General features: G+C 39.1%; 1 pseudogene; it reads right to left on the bottom strand.

Moving 5' to 3' along the window:
* Window positions 1–759: 759 nt before the first annotated feature.
* LOC148124059 (E3 SUMO-protein ligase KIAA1586-like) lies at window positions 760–24700 on the bottom strand (annotated as a pseudogene).
* Window positions 24701–25512: the final 812 nt, after the last annotated feature.

Consider the following 25512-nt stretch of genomic DNA (forward strand, 5'->3'; position numbering starts at 1 on the left):
GGGAAGAGGAAGCCTGTTTCATGCTCATGGGCTATGCACAGACCAGAGTGAGATGCACCGATGCCTTCGAAGGAAACAAAATAATGGCCACAGTCAGAATCGAGGGAAAACCTTGCTGTATGGAAGTGAACTCAGGGTCCTACATATCAATGATATCATGGGACACCCTTTAAAAACTCCTTAGGTATGGTGTGACCAATTGGAACCACAAGCCATTGTTTTGAGAGATACCAGGGCTGCCGCATAAGGTCTTGGGGAAAAAAACTGCACATGTGGAATATGGCACCTTCAGCGGCAGCCTACCACTCACAATAGTAGACCAGAGCCTACCCAGCCTGCTCGGCAGAGGATGGTTCCTGCCACTCCAAATAAGTGTCACCGGTATCCATGTGACAGAGACCCCCCCCCAGAGCGACCGGAGACATCACGGAGCTGGAACGGGAGTGCAGCAACGTTTTTGATGACAAACTGGACAAGTACACAGGGACCCCTATATCATTTAATTTAGATCCCAATATTGCCCCAGTCTGTCTCAAGCCGCAGTGAGTCCCGTTTGCCCTCCGACCAAAAGTCAAGGAACAACTGGACAAATTAATAGCTCAAGGGGTTATAGAACCAGTGGACCATGGTAAATGGGAAACCCCAATTGTGATTCCAGTTAAGCCAGATGGGTCAATAAGAATCTGTGCTGACTATAAAAAGACCCTGAATAAAGCTCTTCAGCAAAGCGCCTACCCAGTGCCCGTAGTCCATCACCTTCTACACTCCTTGGGCCGGGGGACTATATTCACTAAATTGGACTTGGCCCAGGCCTATCTGCAACTGCCTGTCAATGAGGCTACTACTGAGGCGCAAACCATCGTCATGCATAGGGGGGCATTCAAGTACAAGAGACTCCAATTCGGGGAAAGCATAGCCCCTGGCCTGTTCCAGAGTATCATGGAACAGCTGTTGCACAACATCCCCGGAGACATATCCTACTTTGACGATGTAGTCATCTCAGTCACCAGCAGGGACCAATTGATGGAGTGGCTAAGGGCAGTCCTGGGAAGATTCCAGGAGGCAGGATTGAAATTAAAGAGAAACAAATGGCACATAGCAGTTCCACAAGTAAAATTTTGGGGGTTCCTAATTGACGCCACAGGCATCAGACCCACAAACAGGAAGTTTAAAGCTATACAGGAAGCCCCCACACCACAAAACAAAGTGGAGCTGCAAGTATTCCTAGGGTTGCTGAGCTTTTACAATGTGTTTCTGCCGCAGAAAGCAACCATTGCAGAACCGCTCCACAGGCTACTCGATAAGATGGCAAGCTGCAATTGGGGACAGCACAAGGCTGAAGCATTCAAAAAAAATAAAAAGCATTTAAACATCGGACAGCATTCTCATCGAATACAGCGAGACACTACCACTACCACTAACCTGCAATGCCTCCTCCTATGGCATTGGAACAGTCCTCAGCCACAAACTACCCAATGGGACTGAAGCCCCATCACCTATTTCTCAAAGACACTATCAAAAATGCAAAGAAATTACAGCCAGATCGACAAGGAAGCACTTGCTGCGGTCGCAGGGTTAAAGCGCTTCCACGAGTATCTGTATGGCAGGCAGTTCAACCTCATCACCAACATAAACCCTTACTGGGCATCCTCGCCAGCAACAAACCCACACCGAACATCCTGTCACCCTAGATGTTGAGATGGACAGTATTCTTGCCAGCATACAGCTACACCTTAACCCACCAGCCAGGGAAAGACATTGCCCACGCTGACACTCTCAGCCGTTGCCCCCTCCCAGACACAGCCAAAGACCCAGTGCCATCCACAACAGTGCTGCTAATAGAGAACATACGGCCTAAAATGATGACGTCCTCAGAGATCGTGAGGCTCACTGCTCATGACAAAACGATGGTGCGGATTTCAAAATGGGTGTGAAGGGGATGGCTGGAGGCAACACAGGGGGAGGAATACAAACCATACCAAAATAGGCAAACTGAGCTGTCAGTACTAAAAGGTTGTCTACTGTAGGGGGACCGGGTAGTTATCCCCCACACATTAAGAAATAAAATATTAGAAATGCTTCACGAAGGCCACCTTGGAACGGTCCAGATGAAAGCCCTAGCCAGAAGCTATGTATGGTGGACAGGGATGGACAAGGAGATAGAAACCTGGGTCACCACTTGCACGCCCTGCCAAGAATCCAGGCCAGCATCCCCGGCTATGAGACCCAGGAAATGGGAGACACCTATAACACAATGGGCCAGAATACATGTCGACTACGCTGGCCCTACCAGGGACAGACATTTCTTATAGTTGTAGAGATGTACTCCAAGTGGCTGGAAGTAATTTTAATGCAATCCACCACATTGGAGGCAACAATAAAAGTACTCAGGTGCCTATTCGCCACCCATGGACTACCAGATGTCCTCGTCTCAGGTAACGGGCCACAGTTCACCTCAAAACCATTCAAGGCCTTCCTAGCTGAACTGGGGATCAGACACACGCTATCAGCACCTGCTCACCCGGCCACAAATGGCCAAGCGGAGATAATGGTTCGATCCACTAAGGAAACACTCCAGCGAATGGGCTGAGGGGACTGGCAGGAGAGGATCGACAGAATGCTCCTTGCCCAGCACATTACACCCCACACTACAACACAACACAGCCCAGCAGAACTGTTAATGTGTCGGTGGCTGTGGACTGTACTAGACTGGGTCCATCCCAACTACAGCACAGAAACACTCCCGGACTCCACGGGGAAATGCAGACAATTCACCATAGGGGACCTGGTCTACGCACACAATTACATTGGGGACCAATGTGGGTGCCAGCCAGGGTGATCGAAAGCCAGGGCCCCAGTCCTACAGAGTAGAGATGGAGGGAAGCTTTGGGAGCGACACATTGATCAGCTACGGGGCCAGGTCCTGATCACGGACAACCAGCCAAACACCCGACATGCAATAACTGAACAACACAGATCACAAACACCAACCCCGCAGGCACAACCCCCCGAACAACGACAGAGACACTTATCTTGCAAAGAGGGAGTCCCGCGGTGTCCTTCTGATGCCTCAGGCTTGACAGTCCCTGCCACGCCAGTGACAAGTTTCAAGATGGTTCCACTGGCGGGGACCAGAGCAGTGGCAGACCCATCTGCTCGAGCTGCCACCCCAGGAACAAGTGAGGTGTGCAGGTCCAGTCGCACCCACTGAAGCCCTGCCTACTTACATGATTATGTACGGTAGGCAAGCGCTGATTGGAGGGACACTAACTAGGAGGGCTGGGGTGTTATATATGACCAAATATGGCCAAAGAGTGGAGTCGGCTAATAGACTCCACTCATTGGCCCAGCCGCTGGTGGGACAAAGTCCCATCAGCGGCTGAAGCTTTTGAGCAGCTTTTTCCGAACTGACCTAAATAAAGTCTGCTTACCAGTCCTTCTGTGTCCTGCCTCTCCTTTCCCGCGTGGACCCATCTAACAGTAGGAGCCCCTCAAATTTCCTACAGAACAATTAATCAGTGGAACAACTTGCCTCGAGAAGTTGTAAATGCTCCAACACTAGAAGTTTTTAAGAAGAGATTGGATAATCATTTGTCTGAAGTAATGTAAGGTTTCCTGCCTAAGCAGGGGGTTGGACTAGAAGACCTCCAAGGTCCTTTCCAACTCTGTTATTCTATTCTAAATATCGGAACAGTGCTATTTTATTGTGCTATTTTATTGTGAATTGGATTAAGGAGAAATTTCCTAAGGGTGAGACCAATCAAGTTGGCCATGCCCACCCAGTCACATGACAACCCAGCCATGCCCACCCAGTCATTTGGGCAGAGAACCAGTTGTTAAATTATCACTGGGCTACTTCCAGAATTGCCTAACATGGGCAATCCATTCTAAGTTTCTGGAAGGCCTCAGAGCTCTTCGTAAGGTAAATGACGAAGAAGGTGTTTGATCTGATGAGATGGGAAATGAGCCTAAGGCCTGTGGGGACTTAGTAGGTGTTAGAAAATGCCTGTGGGGAACTAAGGAATGGAAAGTAGAATATGGGTCGTCTTAGGGGATAGGGGAGCTTTAGGGCAGGTGCTAGACCTTCCCCATCCCTGAGGCACCTATGTTCCATTTAACCATCTATGTGTTTATGATTACTTCACTTAACAGCTGTTGTGACATGCAACCACAATGGGCAGGCTCTATTATGGTAGTATCTTGAGACTATCTATGAAATGGGTGAAATTGATTTTAAACTTTACAGCAGACACAAATTACTGTTAATGAAGATTTAATAAATCTACGTGAAATACAAAAAAAGAACAGGACAGGACCTCCCATTGTTCCTCTTCTGCTTATTTTGTTTCTGGGTCATAAGTGTGAAAAATAGTCATAAGTGACTTTTTTCAGTGCTGTTGTAACTTTGAATGGTTACTAAACAAACTGTTGTAAGTTGAAGATCACCTTTATTTTACCTTGAATATTATTTTTGTTTTAGAAAATATGGGGTGGGAAGGAAGAGAGAGAAGGAGGAGGATGCTTGTTATAAGTAAAAATTTGGTTATTACACCTGAGAATATAAAGAGCCGAACTGAAACCATTTTGTATTCGCAGTTTAAAATTTTAAAGCTCAGAACAGTTATGAAATGTGTTTTTGCTGGACAATTATACCAGATTGCAAAACTATGTACTTGGCATAAGTTAGAGCTATGTGCTGGGGTTCTCTGACATTATAAATCACATTAAGAGATATTAATGTTTTCTTATAATTTTCTGGTATTTGAATAACAGGAAATCGGACTATAATGAGAATGTTGGAAGTTGTCCATGAAAGGTTGGAACTTTTTATGAAAATGTTGTATAACATTGTATAACATTCACATATGGGAAACAGGAAGTGTTATGTAACCACGTGATTTGATAAACCTATATAAGCTGTATTCACTAAATGGGAATGTTTCCTTCCTCCTAGAAAATGTTTTTTTTCTGGAGTAGAGGGGTCCATACTGCAGTATTTTCCCCAATAAAGCATCCTATGGATCAGATTATCATAAGTCTGTTGATTCATTTTTATGTACTTCTCGCAATGCTACAACATACTTGTCAGTTCTAAGGATGAATGACTGGGTGCGTGTTGCAGCAACTGTAATTTCAAACTGTAATTAAGAAGTTTGGAATGAGGTTTGTCATAACTTTGAATGGCTATTAAATGAACATTATATTTCAAGGACTTACTGCTACATGTATTGGCTTTTCTATTCTGTTTTCCTTGTCATCTTATATGCAATTCTTTTAAAAACTGAGATTCTGAGGAATGAACTTGGTCTTTTTCGGGGTGGGATTCTACCAGTTGTTATGATTCTGTGCAGTTCAGAGAACCAGTAAATTGTGCCCCTGGCTGCCCCTGCCCCTCCCCACCCACCCCTCCCCACCCAGACAGTCCTTATAGCACATGTGTGACATCACGCACATGCCCAACATCACTGACGGCATTCTCCCCACCAATAACTCCTTAAGGTATCTCTTTTTTTCTTCCCTTCCGACTATCGGCTGTTCTGATGATCAGCTGTGCCAGGATCCCCCTCGCTGTCTTACTTCTTCGCCCAGGAGGCTTCCCTAAGGCCCAGAAGTGTGGTGGGTGTGCTGTGCCAGGCTCCGTTTTTTGCCTTCCTGGGTTCCAGGAAAGCCTTCTGGGAGGAAAAATACCCCCCAGGAGGCTTCCCTGAGGCCCAGGAGCATGGGGGGTGCTGCATGGTTCCCCCCCGGCTCCATTTTTTGCCTTCCTCAGCCTCAGGGAACCTTTCTGGGAGCAAAAACCAGGAGGCTTCCCTAAGGCCCAGGAGGCAAAAAAATGGGGGTGCTGCTGCAAAAAAGCCACATCCACCCAGTAACATGACCATGCCTACCTAGCCACGCCCACCTAGCCATGCCCACAGAACAGGTTGTTAAAAATTTGAATATCACCCCTGGTCTTTTTGCTTACAAAATGTACACTATAGCATCATAGTTTCTATTTTGGCTGTTCTTTCCATCCTGATCATTGTATGATCTTATGCAAATGTTAGAGGTGTTGAAGAAGGAGCAGAATGTCCTATTACTTAGAGGCACCTATTAGTCAATGCATTACTTCTCCTTAAGAAAATTAAATCTTTACCATCATTCCCAGTTAGTAAGAGTGAGAAATGGGTGATGATATGTCTATTTCAGGTTTGTAAACTATATTAGTAGAAGAAAGACATTCAATTATACTTAAAATACTATACCTTTTCAGCCCAGTTATTCCATCAACAAGGATATAAGAAAGTGGCATGCTTTGGATGCCAAGTTACAGAAATATTAAAATCGATGCACATACCCTCCATTGGGAAGATGATCTATCTGAAAAACCTTTTATTTTACTATTTTTTGTCAGATCCATCATAGATTTAATGACTCTAGAATGGAGCTGTAATAAATACAAGATCAGATCTGAATTAGCTTCTCATTTTTTTATATGCTTTCCAGTCCTTTCATGCATACAACCCTGGAGCAAGCAAGAATTAACAAACTAAAACAAACAATCCCTGTTAAGGTTTGAAAACAGTTGAAACTGGCAAAACATAACTGCAGTGTGTGTGTGTGTGTGTGTGTGTGTGTGTGTGTGAGAGAGAGAGAGAGAGAGAGAGAGAGAGAGAGAGAGAGAGAGAGAGAGAGAGAGAGAGAAAGAGACATTACTTCAGGAATGATATCACAATTAATCTGATCTTCAAGCCAAAATGCCATGGGTTTGATAGTGCTAAAAATCTAAACACAAATACAATTTATGTAACCTTAATGAACTAGTTTTATTCCTTGAGATTCCTTGCATTGTAGACATATTTAGCCATATATTATTTTTATGCTCTCTTACATCCATTAATATTTTTACTCTCATTAGATTCCTTTTAGGAATGTTATTTTACATATTTTTAGCTTTGTTGAAACTATTGTTTCTATCCTATCCTCCTTCTGCTTGTCTATGACTATAATAAAAATCTGATATGGTTTGATTTGATTTGGACTGATTTGAATCAGCTGAAAGTGGGCATTTCAGAATAACAAGAGGATGGAATCCTGTGGCCTGGTGCAGAAACCCAGCATGATGGGATTGGAACCACAAGAGAACTGCCTAAACGATGGCCACTAGAGACTGTAGTCCATTGACATGCCACAACTTTGGCTGGCAATCCAGTTTTAATGGATTGGGAAGTTAATTGCCAATTGTCACACAGGGAAATCTCCTTTGTTCATGGGAATGTGAAGGTAAATATCAACTTCCAATGCTTACTATTTTAGGAATTTTGTTGACTCACAAATCTTAGTGGCAAAAAAAAAATAGCTTTGCTTCCCCACCCCACCCCTCTCTCTTTTTTTTAGTTGTAGGCATGGTGATTCACCCCTTTTATTTAATTTATTTTGGGCAAAATCTTCTTCTGATAGTTGCTACCATTAATGGAAACTTTTTCCGTTTTTTAAAGGATCATATCCTTTTTTCTTTTAAACTCTTTAAAATTAAATCAAAGCAGTTTTCAATATTTACTATAGTTAAACCTTTCACTATCAGTAGAAGAAAAAATACTTTTTAAAATATAATCTAATATAAAAGTATTATTGCTATAGAGCAAGCCCAAATCATATATGTATTATTCCTGTCAACTACATTAAATCACTTGCATACATTAACATTTAATCTGTAATAATAAGCAACTGAGATGTTCTCAGAGTATTTTGATGAATTTGCTTCAATTTAAGATCAAAAGAGACATATATCAAATTTGTTCATACACAACCAATAATTTGTTTTCTTGTAGATTAACAGTATCTATTTTAGCAATATTCTTAAGTTGTCCATATAAACACGTTGTAGATTTAGACACTCGAAAAACGCTTTTCAATATCATATGTAAGTCAGAATTTCAGAGGGTTATATTATATCCAAATTGAAAAATAAATAATAATAATTTAATATACAGTGTTCTCATTGAATAGTTATAGCCAATTCCAATTCTTATAATCATGTTTAAATAGTTTAAATAGTAATATCACTTTATGCCCAAATACTGTCACTACTACTACTACTACCATTACATCAAGAATTTACCTACATTTTTTACATTGGGATCACCCAAAATATGTTTTTCACTTGAGCAGGAATACCCAACTCCTTCAAATACATTTTGGAGCCAGGACGCATCACTGGCAGAAGAATTAAACTGCTTCTTTGCCCAGTTTGAACTGAATAGGTCTTCAAACACACTGCCTTTACAAACTACCAGTACTCAGCTGTTCACAGTACAAGAGTATGATGTGAAGCAGGTGCTTAGAGCAGTGAATGTAAAGAAGGCCGCTGGCCCTGATGGGGTACCTGGGAAAGTACTCAAAGCATGTGCTGACCAGCTCGCAAGTGTGTTTACAAATATTTTAACCTTTCTCTTACACAAGTCATTGTTCCATCTTGTCTCAAAACTTCCATTATTATTCCAGTTCCCCAAAAGACCTCTCCTGATACTTCAAATGACTATAGACCAGTAGCACTCACACCCATAATCATGAGGAAAGACTGGTCTTAAAATATATACAGGATTGCCTCCCATCAAACCTTGACCCATACCAGTTTGCCTATTGGAATAACAGATCCACAGAGGATGCTATTGCCATGGCTCTCCACATTGCACTGAACCATCTGGAGCATAGTGGGAGCTATGTAAGGATGCTTTTCATTGATTACAGCTCAGCTTTTAATACCATCATTCCGGATATACTGATTAAGAAGTTGCTGGAATTGGGCCTCTCCTCTCACATCTGCTAATGGATAAAGGACTTTCTTACTAACAGACCCCAAACCGTTAGGATTGACAGCTATTTTTCCTCCACTCTTGTTCTCAGCACTGCTTCTCCACAGTGATGGGCCCCCTTTTGTATTCACTCTATAGCTATGACTGCACTCCCTCTTGTCCCACTAACACTATAATAAAATTTGTAGACAATACCACATTGGTGGGACTCATATCAGAAGAAGATGAAATGGCCGATAGGTCAGAGGTTCTCAGACTGGTCTTGTGGTGCAAGAGTCATAACTTCACCCTGAACATCAAAAAGACCGAAGAATTGATTATAGACTTCAGACGATGCAAAGCAGAGCCTCTCCCACTATATATCAATGGAGATTGTTTGGAAAGAGTTCATAGTTTTAAATTTCTAGGAACTCATATTTCCGACAACCTTACTTGGTCGGTCCACACTATGGCCACTGCAAAGAAGGCCCAACAGCGCCTGCACTTTCTGAGGCTGCTGAAAAAGAGTGGTCTGGGTGAGAAGTTGCTAGTTACTTTTTACCGTTCTACCATCAAGAGCATTTTGGCATACTGTGTAACAGTGTGGTATGCTGGATGCTCTGTAGTGGATAAGATGATGCTCCAGAGAGTTATAAACACAACACAAAAAATCATCAGTTGCTCTCTTTCTTCTTTGGAAGAGATTGCGAAGGCCAGGCTCCTCCCAAAGCACAAAAAATCTCTGCAGACTGTTCTCATCCTGGTCATTCATATTTTGAATTGTTACCATCAGGGAGACGTTATAGATGTCTTAAAATGAGGACTAATAGACTGAGGAACAGTTTCTTTTCCAAGGCAATAATTGTCTTGAATCAAACAGTATATTTGTGATTTAGTTCTATATATAAAGTGGCATTTTTAAACTATCTAACTTAATATATGTTTCAAATAGGTTTTAGACTAGGTTTATTATTATTATTATTAATATTATTATTTTACTTTTTAAATACTGCGTAGTGTGATTGAGATGTGGTGCACTGTGCTGGAGTAGCTTTCAAGTTTCATTGTATTTTGAATGCAATGAGAATAAAGGTATTCTATTCTATTCTATTTTATTCTATTCTATTCTATTCTATTCTATTCTATTCTATTCTATTCTATTCTATTCTATTCTATTCTATTCAAGAGGGGAAAACAATTGACTTATAGCTGAAAGAACCAAGCTCTGCTAGATATCAGCAGTCCAGATAATATTTTCTATATGTGTCCAAATATTGTTTTGAAACAAATGGGGTGTTGGTCTTACCTGATATGTCCTTTCTCTTTTGGTGGAGATAGCATCCAGGAATGGGTTGTCAGCTGCTGCTAGCTGATTGGACTGAGTCTGTCAGATCTGTGAGGACACTCCCCTATTACCTATGGTCCCCAGAAATTGGTGAAGGAATAGTGACAGACTGACGTGTTTTACTGGTGTTGTGCTCCACTGGATCTGGAGCGGACCATCTTCAGGGTGGGGCTGGATTCTATCTCCACCCAAAGAAAAAAGGCATATCAGGTAAGACCAATGCCCCTTCTCCTTTGTGGTGGAGGATCCAGGATTGGGACATACCAAAGCTGGCTGTCCTATGGGCAGACCTGGTTCGGTCTGATCCCCTAGTCAGCCTGGACTTTTTGAAGAACTCTCCATCCAAAGGCTGCCTCTGCCAAGCTTATAGTGCTTGATGAATGGGAACGATGAGGTCCAAGTGGCCGCAAGTGGAAATCCAGCACCTGAGTGAATGATACCGCTGCAGGATCCAAACCTGATCTGGAACACCAGGTATAGAAAGTCCTCCAGGTGAGACTTCCAGTTGCAAGGCTTCGGCGGCGGCAGGAATCCGCTTCTCTGCTGGTCCCTGCTGCGCTCGCCGCTGAGGTACCCGATCCAACTGGATTTGGGGGTTGTCACTACCCTGAAGGGGGCAGCAGAAGACAGAGGAGATCTGGGCAGGGGTCTGGGGATATCGCACCCCCTTTCCCCAGCTGGCTAGACTCCTTTTTCCTGAGGGTGGAGAGCTGTCAGTAATGGCAGCCACAAAGAAATCTTCAACCGGATAAGATTGTGCAGGAGGAAGAGCCAGAAGGAGAAGTTTTTCTGGCTGAACCGGGACATTAAGTTACTTTCAAAACACCCTGGAAACCTGACTTTGGATTGATACATTTGTTTCCAAAAGAATTTGTTACAACGGCAGAAAGTGCTGAAGGAAAGTTCACTCCCTTCCTTACGGAGAAAGCAAAGGAGCACAGAAAAACCTGCTTTTTAAAAGTAAAAATAAGCTCTTTGTTACAAGCGGGAAGGAGAGGACTAAAAAAAAAAATCTTTAAAACTTTGTTGGAGGAGACGCCTTGAAGATTATAAGACCATCAATTAACTGTAATACGGCTTTTAAAATACATTTGGGATTTTGCCCCTGGAGGAAAAATTGTAAAGAGAAGAAGAGGAAATGATTTTTGTTTGTTTGGATTGTTTGATAACTTTGACATTTGGAAATTACTTTAAGATTGAAAACATCTGGGTTGTTTTTAAAATTTTACAATGGCACCATCTGTGGATGAACTAAAAATGGAATATGAAAAATTAAAAGAAAGACAGCAAAATGGCAAGGATTCCTTGGGAGCTGCCTTCCACTTTTTAGAAATGGCGGTTTCTACGTACCAGCAAATACTTGAGGAAGAAGGAGAAGGAGAAAAAGAAGAAGAAAAGGAAGAAGCCATCTTTAATGGACTAAAAAGTTCGATTAAGAAAGAAAATGGGAAGGGAGGAAGGAAAAATGAGAATTTAAGATTTAATAAAACAACCAAGAAAAAGAAAAATAGGGTGAAAAGAAGGTCTATAGTGGCTCTGCTAAGCCAGTCTGTTCAATGTTGGATATAGTAATAGCTGCAGAAGTAGCTTGCAGTACTGCAGTCTAACCACTGCGCCACAGAGGCTCCTCTGTGAATATGCCAGAAATATGCTCAGCCCTGAGCGAGACATGGTGTTTTTCCACCCAGAGGCACAGTTGTTCTGCTTCTAGCATCAGGGATCTAGAATGTGTTCCCCCTTGGCCATTTACATATATCTTAGTGGTCACATTGTCAGTTAAGACCGGGATGTAATTGCCTGATACTATGTTTTGGAATTGTTTCAGGGCCAGGTGATTGCCCTGAATTCTAACCAATTGATATTATGGTCCAAATCAGTCTGGGACTACTGTCCCTGGACCATCATGGATTGGAGATGAACTCCATAGCCGTAAAAGCTGGCATCAGTGCTCAGGACCAGCTGGTTAGGACTTAATAACTTCCAGTGGTACCCTGACTTGGAAATGGGAACAACTCCTGTCTGCCCTCCTGTCTGTAGGAGAAACCATTGGAGACCCCTGGTGTGCTGATGTTCCCAGGACACTATAGCAATACATGAAACCATTTTGCCAAGGAGCTTCAAAAGCAGAGCCAGGGGCACTATAGCAATACATGAAATCATTTTGCCAAGGAGCCTCAAAAGCAGAGCCAGGGGCACCCTGCTCTCGGACTTCACCAGAATAATTAATTCCCTGATGCTTGCCTGATGGTCCTGGGATAAGAAAACCTTGCATGCCATGATATCCTTTACGGCTCCCAGATGGAGTAAATGGTTAGTAGGAGTGAAATGGCTTTTGGCCATCTTTACAGAAAACCCGTGCTCCTGGAGCACCTGGATGGTGATCCTCAAGTCCTCCACTGCTTGAGATAAAGAAGAGGACTGGTCAAGGATGTTATCCAGATAACACTGGACTCTGACTGGGATAGCCCTAAGGTGAGCTCCTCAGACTGCTAACAGTTTCATGAATGTTCTAGGTGCAGACGAAAGACCAAAGGGCAAGGCCCTGTATTGGAAATGTCTGCCATTATAGAAAACTCTAAGGAACTGCCTATGGGCAGGTAATATAGGGACATATAGGTAGGCTTCTGTTAAATCAATAAAAGTGAGGAAGTCATCCTCCCTAACTCCATCCAGGATAAACTGGAGAGAATGCATCTTGAACTGCCTGTATGTTAGTTGACGGTTCAGATGCTTCAGATAAAGAATTGCCCTCCATCCTCCCCAAGGCCTTTGGGATGACAAACAGGATGGAATAAAATCCCATCCCTTGTTTTTCCTCAGGCACCAGCTGGATTGCATGGATATCCAGCAGGTCCTGAATAGCTGTTTCCATGAGAACCCTTTTCTCTCTATTCTTAGAAACAGGGCAACGAATGAAAAACCTCAGGGGTATGGAGAGGAACTCCAGAGACAGGCCCAAATGGACCAGGTGTCTGTAGTTACTTTCTCCCAACACCTGACAAACAAGGTCAGATGTCCCCCAATGGGAGGGTTGATCTAGGGCATTGGAAGGGATGACCCCCTCCCCCTCGAAAGGGCCACCCGGAACTGGCAGTTTCTACCTGTCCGGTCCTGTTGTTGATCCTGTCTGGGAATGAAAGGTCTCTGGGATCTAGGAAACTCCACCCCAGCTTCCATTGCCCTAAAAGAGATATGGCGAAAGTAAAGTGCAGAGCAGAATTTGCGACGTCTTGACCTGGATGGTAGAATCTTCCCTTTGTCTTAAGAGTCCTCCAGAACTTTGTCAAGAGCCTCTCCAATTAATTAATCCCCTTTGAAGGGGGCAGTAGCCAACCTCCACTTATGTCTCTTGTCTGTCTGCCATTGTCTGAGCCAGAGCAGACAGCAAGAGACAACAGATGATTCTATAGCCCTTGATGCGAACCTGGCCTCACTGAGGGTGGCATCAGCAGAGAACTCAACAGCTGCCAAGAGTTTATTAATGTGATAAACCCACTACTTCTGAAGGCAAGCCATTCCACTGTAAATTATTTTCACTGTTAGGAAATTTCTCCTGATTTTTTGGTAGCTTCTCTCTCTGTTTAGTTTCCATCCATTGTTTCTTGTTTTGCTTTCTGGTGCTTTAAAAAATAAGTTGACTCTCTCTTCTTTGTGGCAGCCCCTCATATATTGAAACATTGCTATCATGTCTCCCCTAATCCCTTTTTCACTAGATTAGACTTACCCAATTCCTGCAATTGTTCTTCATATGTTTTAGTCTCCAGTCCTCTAATTAACTTTGTTCTTCTTTTTTTCACTCTTTCCAGAATCTCAACATCTTGTATTTGTATTTATTTATTTGTCAAGCGATTTTAAGATAACAGGTATAAGTATAAACATAGTTATGAATACATGAAATGGATACATATTAGAAAAATAAAAAAATAGGACAGGGACAATAGGACAGGGATGGTAGGCATGTTGGTGCGCTTATGCACGCCATCTTTCATCAGAACAGAGCTAAGGAAAAGCTAAATTAAAATGCTTAACCTCTCATTGATTGTTAGCTAATAAAAAGGTGCTATTATATCTCCCCACATAATTATCCAAAGCTTCTTTAAAGCAGATAAAGCTAAACAGCAAAACTCATTTCATTCCTCACTGCTGCAGCACCAGGACCCATTTCACTCTAGGGAGGAATATTCCACCATCTTTTAACAGTTTTTTAATTGTGCAATGATGCCACACTTTATCATTGTTTTTATCCAGTTCAAAGTTGAAAAATGAAAATCAGCTCTCTCTATTGAGCAATAGCCAACGTGTGGGAAAAGCAGCAGTTAAAGAAAAGTTTTTTCCAACTGTTTTGCTGATCCATCCCCCCATCTAATTTAGTAGTAGATTTTCCAGGTAACATTTTTAAGGGTGATGCTGCCATGCTTGCTCTGTGGTTTATTTAGTAACTGGAAAAAGAGACTTGGAAAAATTATTATAATAGTTGAGTTCACTGTTTGATGCAAATCTGAAATTTTTGGAGCTGATTGAGAATTTTTCAATTTTTATGTTACAGTATACACTACATCCCTACTGGGATGCAGGAAATGTTGCCAGATGAGAACTGTAGACAGCCAAAAATAAGTGTGAGCTTTTTGTTGTTTCTAGTTTAAAAAATAAAAGAAAATTCCTTTACCCATATTGTAATCATAGCAAAAACCTCACAGGAAAAATATAGCACTGTCTAATGATTCATGAGAATGCTAAATGCTGAGAGACTAGAAAAATCAAAGGGCAGGATGGAAGAGGGAGGAAAAGCAATGGCTGGATTGGAGCAGGTTTACTCTGCAGTATTTTGTTACAGATTCCACATAATTTTATATTCTACTTTCCATTTTAAGTTAATAGTACCTCTATAGTTCTAAAGCTAAAATAAACAACAGTTAAGTCTAGAGAAAGATATGGCAATGGTCATGGTGGTGGTGGAACAACTAACATCTTGAAATATGTGTGTGCATAATATGGAAGTTCTAAGGAGAAGGTAAAGAAATAGATCCATAAGGAGTAGTCAAGATATAGTTCTAGGATGGACAGAGACTTGATTCAAATGTTCCCTCCATACAGCCTACTGTACCTCGATACAGTTAGGGAACTGAAAAAATACAATGTATGGTGCCTTAAACTTCTATGCAAAAACCTCACAAATCGATAAAAATAGAAAAGGCAGAAAATTCAAATAAAAAATGAAGTAATAACATTGTTTAGTTAGTTTCTCAAAATGAATTAAAAAATAACATATTTTAACAAAAGTAAATTGTCAATTGAAGTAAATGAGAAGGCAGCAATTTTAGTGGATCTGGATAGTGGCATATATACCATCTCCAAATCAGAATTAAAAAATATCAGCAAGGAGAATAATTTCTGCTCTTTAAATTCAGTCCCTAATTAGAGTGAAATGTTTTAAAATACAAATTTCAAAGTAAATGGGGCTATTTTTTATAATAAAGTCTGGATGCAATGTCATTTAGAAAGATGCTTATGTCCATTCTGCTCATGCAATCATGCTGAATACTGTAGAATAGATTATGAGTATTCCCTAAAGTGTGCCCAACAATATTAGATCCTAACCTCTTGTTGAACTTCTCATTTGAAGTGGAACTGCAGTATTATTAGGATAGCTTTTATCCTCCTATCCTATCACAGATTGAATGGTGAGGTTACCATACAAAACCATGCAGTAGAAGAGAAAGTAGGTAAGAAATGAGGAAAGAGCTAAATGGAATGGATGCTATGAATTAGGAATCAGAGCTGGAAGGTCTGATTCCTCCCAAGCCCAATCCATCTGAATAGTTAATATGAGAATGTTTCAGATAGTGGAAAAACAATGCTTTACACTGCAATGGAACCTTTGACATTCTTCCTGTAATCACTCTGCCAAATGGTTAAGGAAGTCGCCCTCTGAAAATTAGTGGGATGGAAAAACTTCCCAAAACCTTGCCAGTGTTTCTGGTAACTCTGCTTCTCATAACAGCAGTGCTAACCAGAATAAATGTATACAGACAGTCCATAACACTTGGGAAGTCAATCCAAGGATGCTGGGAAACACATTATTCTCCATTTTCTTTCTTACCATTGCAAAGGAAAGAGATTGTGGGGAGAGTTAATAATTTTCTAGTTCCCTGGTTGCAAAAAGGCATGGAATATGAGCGGAATCTCTTTTAAGTTGCCTCATATTACCAGACATCAAATAACAGAAAAGGGTGATCCACCCTTTAGTGACTAATCAAACAATGTCTGAAACGGCCCTCTTTTTTTATAGCCTTCAATTAAGGAAACCACATTGTCCAGAAACTTCAGCAGCATCTCTCTTTTTTTAAAGTTACATACCTTTTTCAAAAATGTAAACACTTTGCTTCCCACTAAAATATTTAGCAATATAAACCAAGAGTTGAATCACTGTGAGTCATCTAACTCCAGCTATCTGATAACTGCAAAACAGATAATACGATCCATCTAATTGTGATCCCAAACTATACAGAAAAGCAAAGAAAGAACAAAAAGGAATAATATACTAATGACATTAGTAATAGTGTAACAATAATTTTAACTAGATTTCTCTTTATATTACCTTATCTGTAGTTCTGTTGATTATATTGACATATTTATAATTATAAACCATCCTTATATTTAGTTCATACATAGCAATAATCTTTCTTCATCTAATTTCTACCTCTTATCTCTAACCACTCATAAAATCTATTCCATGTTAAGTAATATTCTGTATCTTCTTTGTCCTTTATGTTTAATGTCAATCTATCCATCTCTGCACAGCCTAATATTTTCTGAATTACATCCTCATCTGATGGAGTGTTCTCATTTTTCCCGTATTGTACAAATACAATCATTGCTGTTGTCAATATATGCCCTCCTTTATCATAGCCCTCCGGCATTTATTTATTTATTTTATTTTATTTATTTGATTTGTCAATCGCTTACAAGATAATAGGTATAAGTATAAACATGATTATGAATACATGAAATGGATACATATAAGAAAAATAAAAAGAAACAATAGGACAGAGATGGTAGGCATGTTGGTACGCTTATGCATGCCCTCTACAGACCTCTTAGGAAAGGGGTTAGTAGACAGTCTAAGGTTAAAGTTTTTAGGGTTTGGGGAAGAAAGCACAGAGTCTGGAAGAATATTCCAGACATTGACCACTCTGTTGCTGAAGTCGTATTTCCTACAATCAAGTTTGGTGCGGTTAACCTTGAGTTTGTATCTATTGTGTGCTCTTGTATTGTTATGGTTGAAGCTGAAGTATTCATTGACAGGTAGGACATTGCAATGTATGATTTTATATACTATACTTAGATAGGACCGAAGGCGGTGTGGTTCTAGGTTTTCTAGGTCTAGAGCTTCAAGTCTGGTGGCATAAGGTATTCTGCAATGAGTAGAGGAGTGGAGAACTCTTCTTGTGAAATATTTCTTGTCTTTCTCAACTGTGTTAATATTAGATACGTAATGTGGGTTCCAGACTGATGAGCTGTATTCAAGTATTGGTCTAGCAAATGTTTTTTATGCTCTAGTTAGTAGTGTGATATTACCAGAAAAAAAGCTGCATAGTGATTAGATTAACAAATCTTAATGCCTTTTTGACTATGTAGTTATAGTGGGCTCTAGCACTTAGATCATTAGAGATGAGTACTCCAAGGTCCTTGACAGAGTTTGGATCATCAACAAGGTATTGACTATTCAGCTTGTATTTTATTTTCTTATTATTTTTGCCAATATGTAAGACAGAGCATTTATTAGTTGAGATTTGAAGTTGCCTTTTGATTGACCATTCTGATACATAGTTGAGGTCTTTTTGAAGGGTAGCAGTATTTTCTGTGTTTACATCATCAGTGAAGAGCACCGTTGCTCTTAATATGATCACAGAGGTCATTTATGTAGAGTATGAAGAGAGTTAGTCCCAGAACACTGCCTTGGGGGACACCACTGTTGACAGGTACAGAATTTGATAGGACGCTCCCAATTTTGACCATTTGTTGTCTGTTTGACAGGAATGCTTCTATCCAGTTATGCAGGTGATCCAGAGATACCATAAGATTTTAGTTTTAGTAGTAGTTTGTCATGTACCACTGAATCAAAGGCTTTACAGAAGTTGTAGATTGTGTCTATTGCTTTGCCCTGATCGAGTTGTGTAGTCCATACATTTTTGCAGTGTAAGAGTTGCAGATTACAGGATAGTTTTTTTCTGAAACCAAATTGTTTATTGGAGAGTAGGTTGTTTGTCTCTAAGTGGAGGATAATGGATTGGTTAATAATTGATTCCATGACTTTATAGGTGATGCAGCATAAAGAGATTGGTCTGTAATTTTCAACTAGGCTGGGGTCTTCCTTTTTGAAGATGGGGATGACCATGGCTTGTGACCATAGGTTTGGCAAGGAGCTGGTCCTGAAAGATTTTTCAAAGATTATGCTTAGAGGTTCGGCTATGGCAGTGGATAGCTTTTTAAAGAAGTAGGCACATATTCCATCCAGTCCAATAGATAGAGATGGTTTTAGATTGCGTAGTGCTTTTTCAACATTCTCTTCTGTAAAATCGATATGTATTAGATCATTGTAGTTGTCTGTGGTTCGACTAGGAAATACTGGGCATGATCCATTGCTGTTTTCAAATACTAAGCCAAAGAATGTGTTAAAGAGGTTGGCTTTAATGGTGTCATCATTGCAGTCTTTACCATTAGGTCATTTCAGGGGTGGGATGGACCTTGAGTCTTTTAGTATGTTGTTTACAAAATCGTAGAAAGCACAGGTTGAATTGGTGCGTGAATTGTTTAATGTGATAATTAGTGCATACAGTCTTTACCTGGTGGCATAAATTTTTGCATCAGCTTTTGAAGTTGGCAACATGACCAGATTTGTTTTTCTGCCAAAGTGGTCTCTTTTTGGATTGAAGCTTCCTTATTGTTATGGGTAATCTGTTTTTTCTGGTTTTTGGAGTTGTTATTGGTATATATAATTTGATGACTCTTTTGACTTCAAGTAAAAATATGTTGTAATGGTCTTCAACAGTATTGTATCCAGTGAATAGAAATTGCCCTTCCTCCATCATCGCCATCATGGTGGCCAAAGCTTTATTCTCGGACAGCTTCTCCAAACCCCTCAGTGCCTTCATAAGCTGCCACCACCCACCATGCTCATCATCATCATCAATCATGCTGATTGGCATTATATCCAACAACAATATTTCTATGTATTGCTTGATCATCTTTTCCAACTATATATGTATTTTCGTCCAATATTTTCTTGCTCTCATACAAGTCCACCACATAAGCTACTGGGGTCTGATTATACTTCCACTGCTAAATATTTTTGCTAATCTTCCCGATGGCAAGTGCCACCTATAAAACATTTTATAGAGATTTTCCGTATATGCAGTACCTATTGTCAATTTATAGTTCCTATCTCAAAGATTTTGCCATTTACCTAATTCTATAGTATAACCCCCCAAAATTGCCCATAAAATCATTGTTTTTGCATCTTTCTCATATCTCAATTGTATTTGCAGATGTGGCCACTAAGCTAAGTCCACCTCTTCATTTTGTAGTTGTTGTCTAGTTTTAAGTTCACCATTCTCATTTAAAATGTTTAGATAAAATATATTTTTTCCAAATTAATAAGATTTGGATGTATCAATGTTTCCATTTTGGAGAGCCAGACTGGTATTTTCATATAGTTTTGTAGTTTAATTTTTTTCCCATACCTGAAACAAAGTATTCCCTCACATAGTCTCTTTGAAAATATCTATATATTGAACTCCTTCCATGCCATAAAAAAGTGTGCCATTCTAATTGGAGGTCATGTCCCTCCAATAATAATAATCTTCTATGTTTCAAATGTATCCATTCTTTTACCCATATAAGTACAGATGTCTGACAATATAGCTCCCAATCTGGTAGTCCAAAACCCCGATTGTATTTAGATTGTTGCTTTAAAAAGTGTAACATTTTAATTGGAAGTTAAGAGGAAGAAAAGGAAAAAGTGTTTCCCTTTTATTATTTATCACTTAAATTTCCCCTTCATTTTTTTTTTCTTTGTCCCATATTTTGTGAAAAGATGGCAAAATATACAGTTGTCATTTACTGTGCAGAAAGTGTGAAGATAAAATTGTGGCAAAAAGTAATTCAGTCAGCCTGTTATTAGAGTTGAGCTAATTTCATCCTATGCAAAATAATTTATTTTGTCATATCCCGTCCCAAAATGGAACATTTGCAATTGTTCCTCAATTTCTCAGTGTTGTTATTTACAATAAACATTTTCTCAACTCTCAAGTTCTACAGTTCATTATGCTTGCAAATCTATCTAAATTTTATGCATGTCCATTTCCTGATGGTTAGAAATGTTGAAATAGCTTGTGATGAAATGTCTCTTTTATCCATCTCTCAACTTCTGCCTTACCTGCAAAATTCTTCAGTGAAAAAATAAATCAAATTCCCATCTCTACTTTTTATATCTATTTGCCCTTCAGATTCTTATTCAGGTTAGTCGTTTTCAAAAACATTTGTACAGTCAATTTTTATTTTGGCAGGTACTTTTTAAAATTGGTATATTATGCTTTTTTAAAACATACTTTCAAAAAAATGAATATATAATGACTTTCAATGTGTAATAACATTTTTAATGTGCCAAATATTTCTCAACTCAAAAGAACTAAAATCTCAGAAAATTGCAAAATAAAAATTAAAAACAATCATGCTGCCTTTTTTCTTTAATAAGTGTTCCGGTTTGGGCACTTGATGCCGAAAAGGTTCGCCATCACTGTACTATAAGATTTTTCTCCTCTATAATAATAGTCCAGATTTTGGTTCACAAACAGATTTTTCTCTGTTCCTTTCTTGCCCCACCTCACTTTTCTACTTTAACATAACTTCTTTCTTACTTTTGGCATCTTCACTAGGTCTCTTTGTTCCCCTTCCTTTCTGATAGCCATCTTCCTGAATAGCCTTCTGTAGCCATCTCCTCATTTATCACTTTCTTCACCCCATCATCTGTCTCTCATTTTACTTCCATTACTATTAAATTTTGTATTTTGTAACTTTACAAGCCAATATTGTTTAAGTGTAGGAGTTTCTACAACCCCTTTCTTTGGTGTTTTTAATCAGAGGCAGTGAATTGTGACCATATTGACCTTTCACTTGCTTCCTAGTTTTCATTGGCATTCTTCTTTGCAACCTAAAACCAAGCCTTCAGGATGTTATGCTGCAAAACACAGAACCTTGCTAGCTATTCTTTCAGTTCTTTCCACAAGGAAATACTTTCATGATTTTAAAATACCACATTTTAAAACATGTTTCAAATTGTACCACAATTATATGGCAGACAGAAAGAATAGCATATGGTGGCGTTTGTAGGTCAGAAAAAGCTCAAATATGGAGACAGTTTTTTTCTTTCTTTTCAATTGTACAAGCCGATTAAACATAGCAAAAATGTAGAAACCTTTCTTTCTTGTCTGATATGTCTAACACTTAAAAAACATGAATGCATAATATGGCTAAAATGTACAAAAGAGCTGATGATCAGCCAGAGCTGACTCTGATACTCTTTTAAGATTCTGAGCTGAGATATAGACAGTAAAAGAGTTTCTATTTCCTTCCACCTCAATCTTCAAATACCCCAAATGGATGTCTTTTCATGGAGAAAAACAGTGATTCAATCTGATGAAAAAGCAAAAGAATCGTATCTACCTATTTTTCTACAATTCTTTGAGTCCATACTAGAACACACATCTACTGTTATAAGCACCACTATCACCAAATGAATATAAAACATATTCAAATGAAATACAGGTAAAGCATCACCTCAAGATTGTATCTTTTTGAGTTAGTGCATCAAACTGACTATTTCCCCCCCCAAAAGGGCGTTAACAATAACCTGGAAAGGAAGACCAAAGCCCTTTCTTCTGAAATAAAACTGCTTTAAATGGAATTAGACCATTTTTATTGGTAGCTTCATTCTAAGGTTTTACTTCAAATAATATAATATCAAGTAAATTAATAGATTATTACTATGTTGTTTCTCCTTCTCCCAATTCTGCCTGTGCATGGTAATTGTGTAAACTGCAGATATCAGAAATGAACACACCACTGCTAAGATTCCAAAGTCCAGAAAGCAAAAAAAAAAAAGAATATTTTTTTAAAAAAACCTGTTAAATGCAGCCTGTGGCTGTAAGCTGTACTTTTCAACATTACACAGAATTTTGACATAATTTAATTACATGTCTGTGCAGTGTATTGACTTGTGAATTACTAAATGCTAACAATCGACTAAGGGAGCTAGTCAGGGGTGGGATTCAAATTTCTTAACAACCGGTTCTGTGGGCATGGCTTAATTTGGGGGTGCGGCTTGGTGATCATGTGACTGGCTGGGCATGGTTTGGTGATCATGTGACCACCGGCCATGGTGATCACATGACCAGTTGGGCATGGCCAACTCAACATCACTTCTTTGGCCCAATGACTTTAAGTATTAAAAAGATATACCAAAACAAAGGTAGTTTATTATGTCATATCTTTAATGCTTCAATAATAAAAAAGGTACATAAAAGTATTTTGTTACAACATTTTAAAATATTAATCAAAAACCATTACATAACAAAACTTTACAAAAAACAATAAAACTTATTTAAAGTACTGCCAAATTGCTTTTCTATTAGCGTCTTCAGTTACAGTTTTCTTGTGTTTAACATGAGCTGTGTAATGCGCCTGTAACCACTTCTTTACTATTGGAACAGGGTCCCTTTCTTGCAGAGGTAAGCCAATTAGATTGATCTTCAGGAGGTTTGTTATATTGGAAACTATAAGGCAACTTCTGTCCTCTGAACATATTATATTCATCTGCAAAAAGCCCCTTTCTGCCTCTGCTGAACTGACGGCAATAGTTCTAATAATATCTCTAGCCTTTTTAATGCTGCAAGGAATTGTATATTTTTCCAAATCTTTTAATACATTTTCTATGAAATCACAATAATCATTAATATTGATTTCATAATTGAAAATTTCACCAGTGCAACCAATTGTTCTTCAGCTGCTCTCCATGGAACCACCACTTCTTCAATGTTCCAATAATCTGGCTACAAATAATTTAGAAGTCTTAATTGATCAGTGTCTTTAAATTGGCAACCTGTTTTTAAATGTTCGCAATCCATCAATCTTTTCTTCAAATTAGTTACAATGCTTTCTATAAGTCTTTCACGAGGAAGTCCCACAAATCCATGACTTTGTATAAAATTTAGATTTTTAAAGAATTCTGAAGTAATTAATCCATCAACCTTTTTTCATATGAACCCTTTTCCTTTATAAGTGTTTCAAATGATTTAATTGATCTTACCACAAGTTTTTCAGCCTTTATAATGTCTATGTTTCTTGTCTTCAATGCATTAGAAAGAAGAAATATTTCAGTTAGCACATCAATCATCCAGGCCAAATCAGTGAGAAAACATGTGTTTTCAAGATGGGCAGCCATACCAGAGTATTTTTTTATTTGAACAGAAAAACTGATGTAGCACTAGATAAGCATGCCACACAGCTAGGGTTGATCTTAAACAGGCAGCCCATCTTGGTCCAAAAACTCTACCAATTTTTATAATTTCAATCTCAAGTTGTTTGGAAATTTTGTTAAGTTCAATTAGGTTCTTATTCGATTGATGGAAAATAGAATATATTTTATAAATAAAAAATTGAAAATGATTTACTGGCTTTATTTCCCTAATAGAATCATCTAAAACAAGTTGCAGATGATGGTTTAAGCAGTGCCATATTATAATGTTTGGAAAGTCTTTGGCTATCCTAGCGCTTACCCCAGATTTTCTCCCAAGCCTAACACTGGCACCACCAGAGCAAAATCCAATTAAATGTTTCTCCAGATAGTTCTTATTGAACCCAACTTTATTCAGACTTTCCATAACTGAACAACATATTGTCTCTGCATCTTTTTTATCCAATTCTACTAGTTCAAGGAAAACTGTTGATGAGAAAACTGGATCCTCAACTTTTAAGTACAGTATAAGAACTGGTTCGGAAGATATTGTTGAGGCTTTGTCAATTATCAAACAGATTTGAGAGTTTTTTTTCAATAATTTTGCTAAATAAATGTTTCATAATGTCTTTTGCAATGAAATCTACTATTGCAACTGCAGTTTTACATGAATGCAACCCTGTTCCCAAATCTAAACCATTTTTTTATTTGCAGTTCAATCAAATCTTCTATATATGAAAATGGTCTGCACATTTGTGCCAGACTATACACTGTAGTAAACACTTTGCATGTACTACCCAAATATTTCTCAGCCATCCTCTCCAGTCCTTTGCTTATCACATCCTGCTCACATTGCTTCAACTTCTCTGTACAAATGTTGTAAGCCTTAGGTGAGAAATGTGCCCTCAATTTCTTTCTGAGAGAAGCTTGCTGTACTTCTTTACTCTTTCCTGCTGATTCAGTTTGGACATTCTTCCATTCCCTTGCTCCATGGACAGTTTTTTCTTTGGTCGAAATTTCAAATATTCTGCAATGCTTGCAACCTATTTTTTTCTGGGAAACTTCCATTCCATCATATTTTTCCCTAAAATTGTTGTATTGCTGTAGTGGCTAGCAGTCAGGAAGATTCTTTTTTAAAAAATAAACTTTATTAATTTTACAATTAAAATAGACAAACAACATGCACATAAGTGTGAGAAAGGAAAAGGAAACAAAGAAAAAAGAGTAGAAAGAAAAACCAGAAAACAATTAAAAACAATTTCATCCTCGACAGTTTGTGGGACTTTATTTTTAACCTTATTTTATGCCATATGTATGATTAATCCTTCTGATGGCAGATGAGATTCTGCCGAAACGTTGCTACAACTTTAAAAGCACAACTACAACTTTAAAAGCACACTTCACAATGACGATGGGAAAATACCGAACAAAGCTGAATGCCATACATGTAAGTACCTGAGAAAACTTAAGAATATATATATATATTCTTAAGTTTTCATGGGTACTGACATATATGGTATTCAGCTTTGTTCGGCTATTTTCCCACATCACTATAGTTATGCTTTTAAAGTTGTAGCAACGTTTCAGCAGAATCTCATCTGCCATCATCAGGCTTCTGTATTGTGTTCGTCTGGAGTCAGACTATCACAGCCGTTTCTGTTTTAAATTTGGGGCTAGCCTACTGCTGTGCCATGGTTTTTTTCTTCATCCTGATTGGTTGGGAGTCTTGGTCTGCGTTTATTGGTCTTGGAGTTTGCTGTGTTCTGCTTGATTGGGGTTTCTAATATCTTCTGTCTGTTTTTTGGCTTTTTTTGTCTTGATTGGCTGGCAACATTGTGTTTCCTGTATTGGAGGCTTTTAGTGTGGCTTGGCTCCGAGTA

This window comes from Pseudonaja textilis, chromosome Z, assembly GCF_049901715.1.
Source record: "Pseudonaja textilis isolate UNSWEBS1 chromosome Z, rPseTex1.2, whole genome shotgun sequence".
Classification (NCBI taxonomy): Eukaryota; Metazoa; Chordata; class Lepidosauria; order Squamata; family Elapidae; genus Pseudonaja; species Pseudonaja textilis.